Genomic DNA, 8,556 nt, shown 5'->3' with positions numbered 1-8,556 from the left:
AGAGCTGAGGATGACTACCACCATTCGTTTCTCACTTTAGGCTTCAACTGGTATACAGAACTCAGGGCTAAAAGAGTATAACTTTGTAGGAGAAATCTGACAAACACCACCTCAGCCAGGCAATCAAGATCAGTATCAAGTTATAAGTCATCTCAAAAGTATGTATGAACCCTACATATGAAAAGATGGAAAATGGTACTTTACCCCTGCTTCCTCCCAAAACCCATAACCCCAGTCTATGAGGAAACATCACACAAACCCCATGAAAGGACATCTCAAAAATGCCTGACAAGTGTTCTTCAAAATAGCCAACTTCATCAAATACAAAGAAAGTCTAAGAAATGGTCACAGTCAGGAGGAGCCTAAGTAGGCTAAATGTAATATGATACCCTGAATGAAATCCTGAAACAAAAAAAAAGGAGGTTAGGTAAAAACTAAGATCTGAATGTTTAAATAATAATGCATCAACAATAGTGCTTTACTAATTGTGACAATGTAGCATATTTATATAAGATTAATATTAGGGGAGTCTAGATATGGAGTATATGGTGCAACTACTAGTTTTGTACTTTTCCTGTAAATATACAATTTTCTAAAGGAAAAAAAACTTATCATAAGCAAAACAGAAAAGAAAGTGTAGAAAAAGTAGTAGACATTAAAATACAAAGGAACTTATTAAAACAATTTTAAATGTTTCATTCACCTAACAAACATGAATGAATTGCATTTTTCATTTAAAGATTGTCAAATTGGCTTCAAATAATCCAGTAATATTCAGTTTTAAGATACACAAATATAGTTCTAAAAATAAAATTAAAAAAAAGCACTGTATTTTACCTATTTTAAGCAAAAGAAATCTAGTATGTCTAAATTTGTGGTAAAGGATTTTATTGCAGAAAACATCTTTAGTAAAGAATGTTGTAACAAAGTGAAAACACCTAAAGCAATTTATGACAATAAAATGTTGAGATACAAAATATGAACCTCTCAATACACATATAATTTATAGAACTCATTATGGATTTATGGTAAAATTAAATAAAATAGGAAGAAAAGATATTTTGTCTTATCCAATCATACCATTAGAAAACACTTGCACACACCATCCAAACTCGGTTACAAAGCATTTCTTAAAATCAGACAAGATAGGGACACAATTGCATTTACCTTTGTTGGTGCCAGCCTCATAAGGCAGAGTAAGAAATTAAAGAATTTTTTTACTGTTTATTTATTTTTGAGAAAGAGAGAGAGCGTGAGCAGGGGAGGGGCAAAGAGAGAGGGGGACAGAGGATCTGAAGCAGACTCTGTGCTTACAACAGAAAGCCTGATGAGGGACACAAACTCACTAATCATGACATCATGACCTGAGCCAAAGTCGGACACTCAACTGACTAAGTCACCAAGGTGCCCCAGGAGGTAAGAATTTTTTACTGGAATGTAGAAAGTAAAACCTGAACTATTAATCTGCAAACATAAAATCCACTTTACCAAAACAAACACTAGAAAATATGTAAGAAAATACAACTTACACTAGCATAAAAAGCCAAGTACTGTATCTAAGAATGAATCTAACAAAGGAGATAATATTCCCTGTGAAAACTTTTGAAGTTTAATTCTGAGATGCTTTTAAAAGGCTAAACATGAATATCTCATTTTATAGGAATAATAAAGTGCACTATTTTGCTACAGTGCAAGCATAGAACATAGACTTTAGAAGCCTAAAACCTGAATGTTCTTCATTTTTCTAAGTTTTCTTGTTGTTTGATGTGAATAAATCCTGCTTTTTGGATTGCTGAGATGATAAAATGGTGGTAAAGCAAAGCTCACAGTTCTTGAAACATAGTAAGTTCTTATTTAGCCCAACTATTAACATTAAAAAGACAAATTATAAAGTGTGAAAAGTGACATGAAAACATGTTTATGAAAAAAATCTCTAAGAAAATGGGCTTTTGAGAACACTAGAAATCTGAGGATCAAAGATATTTTTGAAGGGTTCTTAGCCACTGATTTGATTTGAATTTCTAATTTAAAGTGAAAATGTGTCTCTTTGCTAAGGTAGAGGTTGTTCTATAAAATAGGAGATTCAAGTGACTATAGATATTTCTTTAATGGACACATACAGATTTTTTGTAAACCTCAGTGGTGAAAGTGCAGTGACAACTGAGCTCATCCTCTCCAGCAGGTCATTTCCTGGGTCAATGTCATAGCAGCAGCATGCCTTCAGTTGGAACTCCAGAAATGTGGGGGACCATGACATACCAAGTCTGTTCTTGCTCACTGTGGCCACCTTGATTCTATTACTTTCTATACTCTTACTTAAAATATCAGTGACTTGATCTTATCTTACAGGGGGGTATGTGTGATATCAGTCACTGGGATAAAACATTTCATGTATGAAATGATATTAGGGGACAATAAATTAATGCTTGCAAAATGACTGCAAATTATACAAAGAATGAGATTTTTTTAAAACTTAAAGCATGTATGTTATTTTGGTGGTTTCATCAATTATGTAATTATAATGTATAATACTTAATTCAATTAAATTTTAATGAAAATAGGAATAATTGTACATTTGCTTGAAAATAAATTGTTTCTTCAAAGGAATCCCTTAAGAACATGCCAGGTAAACACATTCAAAACAACAGAAGTGATTGATACAATTTTATTCTTCACTGCTCTTTCTGGACAAATTGGATCGCAAAGTATCCCTACCAATATGTTGCTGATTTTCAGCCCACAGCATTGTATCAATACAGAGTGTGGTTCTCTACAAGGATTCTTATAAAGAGTGAGGACCTCAACCAAAAGTACCATTAATTAAAGAGGTTTGCCAAATAACATTTTGGAGTAGATAACGTAAAACAATGTGATTACTTTAAGAAGGAGATATATGTGTTGTCTTCAAGAACATAATTTACCTTCCACTTTTATGTGTCTTTTGAATAAATATACCAAAGGATTTTAATTATTCAGGGCAAGGCATTTTCACTTTGTCAGCTGAATTGGTGCTGGGTATGTAATCAAATGGTGGCAGGGAGCAACTCTTGATTCATTCCAGATCACAAGCCAGTGGTCAGGACTTTGAGACAAAGAACACAAAACTATTCCTAGTAATCTTCATGAATGTTGAATCAAGGGAGATATTCCACCCATATTGGTTTAGGCTGATGTTATATAGCTCTAAGTATGCTAGGATGATGAATAAAAAGTCCATTAAATTTCAAAATGTGGCTTCTGCAACCATATGAGACAGGGTTGAGGGTAATGTTAGGTTATGCAATAAAATCATTATTAAGATCAAGATATAGCCATTCTGATAATTATCTGAATCGTGCACCCTTTCATGTCCAGCCCCTGCACTTCTAAGTCTGGAAAAGAGCCAATACTTGTATAATCGCTTAAGGCCTTCCTAGCTTCAACGTGGTGAAATAAAGTATCATTGCTTTTAACAGCACCCTTCTATAGATCTACAGATCTAGAAATAACATTTAGTAAGACAGTATGTTTAAATATGTTCAATTCTTTCAGGATATGGTTTTTATTAGGTTTCCATAATGTTGGTCAATATAGAATATCTTCAGTTTGCAAATTATTTTTTAAAATAAAACAAAATCAAATAAACTGCAGATAATATATTTCCATATCAAGTTTATACTGTCCTTTAAAAATACTAGACTGAAGATAGTTTTACATTTTCCTGAATTGGGCTTTCATAATTATTAATAAGTTTATTTAACTTTGGATAAAAACCAGACACAGTATATAAATTTAGAATTATTCCATTCATGTATTCATTCAACAAGACATTTATTGAGAACCTATTATATGCCCAGTACTAAGATGTTCTATATTTCTCTCTCTAGTCAAGCTGGTTGACAAGCATAAATAAATCCAAAACATGCATATGTGTTTCTCTGTGTGTATATACTTGTATATGTTATATATATACACATATATGTAAGGGTATTATGAAGACAGTTATCATTAACTAACTGAAAGAGGAGAGGAGAGCATTCCTAAGAGCACTGACCCTTCACAACCTCAGCAGTACTACAGCAAAACCACCAGAAATGGAAGGGAGAGCTGAGAATTACAATGTGGGCAGCAGCCTGATCATAAGGAGTTCTGTGCAGTCATAATTCAATATTTATGACTGTTTTCTCTATATAACAGTTTGAAATTCAAACATTCACCTCAATTTTGACTTTGGCAGGAGACTTTCAAAGGAGATTTGAGTAACAGACATGTTGTAATACTCAGATTCATATGTAAATACAAATACACATGAGGATATTAAAGGGAATGCACTCAAGCTAGAGAAAAGTCAAATACTAGTGGCTCTAACAATTTTAAAATAAACATTGTCTCATACCATCAACAACTATTTCTTCATATGTACAGGGTCTAGGTAATGTGCAATACAACACCATTTCTGCTTTTTGCAGGCTCCTTAGAAAGACACCAGGGTACTGATAATACAAATACATTTACACTCATACAATGGGAAAAGCATCATACACAAAAAAAATACAGGCTAAAACATAATACAAATTTCTAATTTATATTGGGCAAAAGGAAATAGCTCATAGAGATGGTAGTGATCAAACTGAAAACTAAGGATAGGCAGGCAGTAGCTACAGAAATAAAGTGATAAAGCAAATTGTGTCTCAACCTGGCAAAAGGCATTAACTGATACTTTTAAACTTCACTGCTTTAAAAAAATAAATTGAAGATTAATAAAATAAAGAACTTTTATAAAGACTACACATTTTGAGTCAATTTAGTTGAAAACTGAATTTCACAAGTTCAACACTCTGTTCCACAACTGAATTTGAGAATTTCTTCACTGGACAATCTGATAGTTCCCCTTCTGTTTTCTTTCATTAAAGATCTATTAAATTTCTGAAGAGCCAAGAATGCTGCTAAATGTGGAGGAAATGATCCCTGAATTTATAGACCTCACACTATAGCATGGGAAACAAACGGGAAAATGTAAGGGTGTTAATGTTGGAAGTGCCAATTATACATGGTCAGTAAAATAAGCAGTCGCAAATTCAGTTCTTGGGTTAGCAGGAAAGTTTAGAGCTAAAGTTACAGTTTAGAATGGGTACTGGAGTTGAAGGAATGGAAATGAATGGCATATCTCTCCCCAAATTGTGTTAAGCAGAGGTGAAATATATAGCCACTCCCCAAATGTACCTGTCCAGAATAAGAACTCCAATTGCTAGTAAAAATCCTATGTATAATCTTTAGGCTACTACTAACATATTATTAAAAAGACTTTTTCTGGCAAGCCTCATGGCATAATTCTGCTCTTGCCACACTAGACTTGATATCTTTGAGGGAGGTTGCAGTCAAAAGCTCAGGCCACCTTGGCCAGACATGCATTGATGCATTTCTGAAATACTAATGCAAACATCTCCATTCAGAAAGAGCCTCCATTACCAAGGGGCCTCCTTACCATGGCCAGCCATGCCCTGATGCATGCCTGTATTCCTAGTGTAAGCTCCATTCAAAAACTTCCTTTCTGCAGGGTCTTGGCCTTCCGCAGGCCCCTCTGCTGAGATCTTACTGGAAGTAAGAGGACGGCCTTAAAGATACTCTTAGTATTCAATACTTCTCCTCTTAGACTTACCCCTTTCCCTACACCAGGGCCTAGCGTCTATAAAACAACAGAAGCCTTTTGTAGGATGTTCCCTCAGCAGTGAGATAATCCACATTGTGTGCTAATACATCTGAACCTCCTAGGTGTATTCTTTTGGTGGGGGAGGATCACTGAGGGAGCTGGTGCTTCCCCCTCTCCCTGAAACTAGCACACTGATTAAAGGTTTCAGTGTACTTTTATTTTGGTGTGTTGTCAAAATCCAAAAGACCTAGCAGCTCTTCTCTCTGGGGCAGCTCTTAATACACAGTACATATTCATAATTAATCATGGCACTCCTTCATGTGGGTTTTGGATAAGCTCTCAAAACTCTTCCCAACAGTTCTTCAGTCTATCAATATCAATTGTTTAAGGTAGTCATGCAAATTAAAATCTACTCATTCTGGATACGTAAAGTAAAAATGAGCATAGAGTTTAACAACACATTAATATTTAAATATTTAGAAAATAATAGACAGTGGGAAGTATCATCATGTTTCAAGACTATGAAATTGCCGACAAAGTAATTCCATGGTCTTTAGAAAACCTCAATTAATGTCAATGCTAATGATGTTAAATATGTATAGGGGCTTACTTCTTACAAAGCACTTTTCAATCAATTTCCTCACTGACACAGAAGTGTATTTCGTAGAGGTGGAAATTGTCCAATAAATGGTATGATCTTTAACATCATTTAGGCTATTCTACAGAATTCTGTTTTTGCTTTGATATTTTAAATATTCAAGCCAGTTCTACTGTAGTGGCCCTTAACTGTAAGAAATTAATTATGAAAATATTAGAAGATTTTATCAGGTGACCATCAATAATGATCACAAAGTAAGGTTTCATTAATTCAAAAATTTAAGGTGTAGGTTATGTATGAGTGGTTCAGACTACAATGGATTAAGAATAAAAATTAATGGACATGGGTTACTTCCTTCTAATTACAAATGTTGAGTAGGTTTTCATCCAAGGGACAAATAAATTTTTTAACTGAGTTTTAAAAGCAGTTGTATTGATTAAGTCTCGTATCTTTTAAAGCTTTATATGGAATATATATACAGTTGACCTTTGAACAATGCAGGGTTAAGGGCACTGACCCCCTACATGGGCAAAAAATTTGTATATAACTTGACCGCCCCCAACTTTGCTAACAGCCTACAATTAGCCAAAAATCTTACCAATTACCTCAATTAACATACATTTTGTATGTTATATGCATTATATCTTATAGTAAGGTAACCTAAATACGTTGATAATCATAAAAGAAAATACATTTCTAGTACTTTACTGTATTTATTAGAAAAAAAACAAACCCGTGTTGTTTGAGGAGCAACTGTACTTAATTCAGTGCCAAGGATATATCACTGATAGACAGATATGGTAAACAGAAATGTATATGTCAATGTATATGTCAATTCATTTATCAATAATGCATGCTATTTTCTTTTTTTTTTTTTTTTTAATTTATTTCTAGGAGAGAGAGAGAGAGAGAGCATGGGCAGGGGAGGGTCAGAAGGAGAGGGAGTCACAGACTCTGAAACAGGCTCCAGGCTCTGAGCTGGCAGTCAGCACAGAGCCCGACGCGGGGCTCGAACCCAAGAACCGCGGGATCATGACCTAAGCGAAAGTCGGACGCTTAACCGACTAAGCCACCCAGGCGCCCCTTGCATGCTATTTTCTTGATGTTTGAAGAATACAATAGACTTAAGTTACACAAAATTATATGATTGCATATTAAAGGTACAGAGTGATCATATTTACTGAAAGGATAGGGAAAACTTTCCTAATGAATTTATTAAGATAAGCTTTGAATGAAATAAAGCATTTACCTATCAAAACACTAGAAGGAACACTGATGAGGAAACAGCATGGACACAGGCAGGAGTACCTTTGTCATGGTGGAAGAGTAGCAAAGGTAGAATACTACTTTGCTTCAAGCTTTTCTTAATTTGTGTTTATAAAATGATTTAACTGCATGTTAAAAATTGTCACATAATTTCACAAATAACTAAGTAAGTAAATATAAAATGGGACAATAATCTAGGTATGATTTCACTCACCTATTCAATAAATTAGATAAAACAGTAATATAAAACTCATATCCAAAGTATCATAATTTGCATTGATCTGGTGGTTGTGACATAGCTTTAAGGGACATGTGCTTTAAAAGGTAATTTCAAGTGAGGCGCCTGGGTGGCTCAGTCGGTTGAGCCTCCAACTGTTGATTTCAGTTCACGTCATGATCCCAGGATTATGGGATTGAGCTCCACACTGGGCTCTGTGTTGAGCCTGGAGCCTGCTTGGGATTCTTTCTCTCTCCCTTTGCACTTCTCCCCTACTCACTCACTTTCTCTCAAATAAAAAAATAACAATAAAATAAAATGAATGCATGTTTAATAAAAAGAGTTACTTTTAAAAAAGGATAATTTTGAGAAATAAAAAAAATGATGGTGTGGATATCAATATTTAAGGAACATGGGATTAAACATTCATTATAGAAGTGATTTTTTTTTAAATGTTTTTATTTATTTCTAGGAGACAGAGAGAGACACAGAGTGAGGAGGGGAGGGTCAGAGAGAAAGGGAGTCACAGACTGAAACAGGCTCCAGGCTCTGAGCTGGCAGTCAGCACAGAGCCCAACGCGGGGCTCGAACCCACGAACCGTGAGATCATGACCTAAGCGAAAGTCGGACGCTTAACCGACTAAGCCACCCAGGCGCCCCTAGAAGTGATTATTAGATACTAACTTTGTTTCTATGCTACCCTTTTCCTTGTTTTTTTCTTATTTTTACTTTTTCTACTTTATAATACCAGTAGTGATTTATCATCTCATTTATTTAAGGTTATTAGTAACTATTGTTTTAAAATGAAATAGGAAAGTGTTGAGGTTGTTTGATTTTAATAAGAAA

This window comes from Hyaena hyaena, unplaced genomic scaffold (assembly GCF_003009895.1).
Source record: "Hyaena hyaena isolate Hyena2069 unplaced genomic scaffold, ASM300989v1 scaffold_1336, whole genome shotgun sequence".
Taxonomy (NCBI): Eukaryota; Metazoa; Chordata; class Mammalia; order Carnivora; family Hyaenidae; genus Hyaena; species Hyaena hyaena.
The sequence above is the reverse complement of the archived record's forward strand: the minus strand, read 5'-3'. Positions refer to the sequence as shown.